Source organism: Myotis davidii, unplaced genomic scaffold, assembly GCF_000327345.1.
Source record: "Myotis davidii unplaced genomic scaffold, ASM32734v1 scaffold904, whole genome shotgun sequence".
NCBI lineage: Eukaryota > Metazoa > Chordata > Mammalia > Chiroptera > Vespertilionidae > Myotis > Myotis davidii.
The window spans coordinates 542,497-545,027 of record NW_006295888.1 but is presented as its reverse complement, the minus strand read 5'-3'; positions in this window follow the sequence as shown (position 1 = coordinate 545,027).

Sequence of the window (2,531 nt, the reverse complement as noted above, 5' to 3'; positions counted from 1 at the left end):
TTTATTCTGTGGTGGGGGTGAAGAAAGTCTGACATCATCCCATATTTCTCCTGATACGTAATCTCTCTTTGAGTAAAACACTAAATAAATTCATGGACCCAGGACCTACGCTAAAACTAGATGCTTTCAAAGGCCCTCGGTTAATGAGGAATCTTTTAAATGTCACATCCACAGGGCAAATGAACCAATATTGCATAACAAAAACCCCTCGCAAGAAATCCGGTCAATGGCTTATGACAAAAAAATTAATGTTTTCTGTCAAGAACAAGGGTTAAGTTTAGTATTAATCATAAAATGACCTTTAATTGCCAAACAAAAGCACTTTGTTATTTCACTGCAATCCCGAACTCCCCCTGAGCATTGGGGGAAAAAAGTCATAATTTGCCCCGTATAAATATATTAAAGTATTAAGCCCGCTCTGCTACTCAATTAGTAAACATGTCAAGAGGTGGCTGAGTTATTCACGGTTCAGAGGGCCCGCCCCTTTTCACAGGGAACTTTTTTTCACTCTAATGAAATGATGGATAATCTGGAAGTGGATGCGTTAAGAAGATATTAATCATCTCGGTGGTAATGTGATTCATGCAGCCCATCGTCTCCAGATGCTGTAGCTCACCTTCCTCCCAGACAAAGGGCACCCAAGCCAGGAGAGACTTCCTGATCCCCTTTCCACAAAGCCCCCACCCATGTGGCTGGCAGGAACTGCAGTGTTAGATTTCGGGGCAGCCCTAAGGTCAGGTGGCATGCGTGGCACCAGTCTCATTCAGCCACTTTCTGAGGGACGTGCCCTGGGATCTCCCTCCAACCCTAATGACTGACGTTTTCCCCCATTGCTCAGAAGAGAGTGGGAAAGGACTTAAATCCGTGGTTGGCAAACTGTGGCTCGCGAGCCACATGCGGCTCTTGGCCCCTTCAGTGTGGCTCTTCCACAAAATACCACGTGCGGGCGCGCACGTACAGGGCTATTGAAACTTCGTGGCCCGTGCGCAGAAGTTGGTATTTTGTGGAAGAGCCACGCTCAAGGGGCCAAAGAGCCGCATGTGGCTCACGAGCTGCGGTTTGCCAACCTGCAGTTTGTCGACCACTGACTTAAATGATAGAAGTAGAAAATACAGAGTCAAAGCTATCCATGTGTTTGCTGGCTAAGTCCTTTTCCAGTCTCCTTATGAAATGTTCGCCTTTGTTGGGTCACATTTGTCTAGTAAAAATGTTTGCTGTTGCCCTGACCGCTTTGGCTCAGTGGATAGAGCATTGGCCTGCGGACTGAAGGGTCCCAGGTTCGATTCCGGTCAAGGGCATGTATCTGGGTTGCGGGCACATCCCCAGTGGGGGGTGTGCAGGAGGCAGCTGATCGATGTTTCTCTCTCAGTGATGTTTCTAACTCTCTATCTCTCTCCCTTCCTCTCTATAAAAAAAATCAATAAAATATATATTTTTTAAAAAGTTTGCCGTTCCTCTTACTTAGGCATTCATGGGTTGCTTCTTGTATGAGCCCTGACCAGGAATTGAACCCACAACCTTGGCATTTCGGGACGACACTCTAACCAACTAAGCTACCCGGCCAGGGCCTGACCAGAGTTCTTTAAAGGGAAAAAAATGTGGAGAAAATCTGGGGGCATATCTCCTGAGGTTACATAGCTCTCATCACAGACGCATTGTGAATGCTTCTCGAACCCCAGAAGCTAAAGAAGCAACTGGGAAGGGTTCCCAAAGCTAAGAGGCTGTTCCATATAAATTGCCCCAGAAAGATAAAACTAAGGGGAAATGGTCAGGCATCTGTCATTGTGCAAAAGTATCAAGGACTTAGAGTTTAGATCAGCGGTTCTCAACCTGTGGGTCGCGACCCCTTTGGCGGTCGAACAACCCTTTCACAGGGGTCGCCTAAGACCATCCTGCATATCAGATATTTACATTATGATTCATCACAGTAGCAACATGACAGTTAGGAAGTAGCCACGAAAATAATTTGATGGTTGGGTCACCACATGAGGCACTGTATTTAAAGGGCCAGAAGGTTGAGAACCACTGGTTTAGATAATAACAAATGGGGGTTACAAATGAGGGGATCCCGTTGCTTTTTTGGGTACAAGTCTACTCAGAGGCCAGGCTGACAACACGCAGACGCAATCACTAAATATTTGTGTCCACCTGTGTAGACACAAAGAGCTAGAGACACACACTTCCGTTCTGCTGGAGAAAAGGAGTCGATTTGTTCTTTCCTCAGATTTCGCTCTCTAGCCACCGGTCTACCTGTAGTCTTTCTAATCAGCTGCTGTGTCTGGCTAACCCATCAAATTAGTAAAATATGTCTGCATGGATACATATACCTTTGGCCTCATGATTTATTTAATTGATTGGGTTTCCTAACTCCAGATATCTGCCCCACCATTTTATCACACTTCCCCTCTCCCCTGCTACCAGGGCCACATTGTCAATTTTGTCATATCCTACTGCAGACGCATCGCCAAACTTTAAATTTCAGTAGCCAGTTCCAGTCCAAGAGCTGGCTGTCATTTTTCCCATTACCTCAT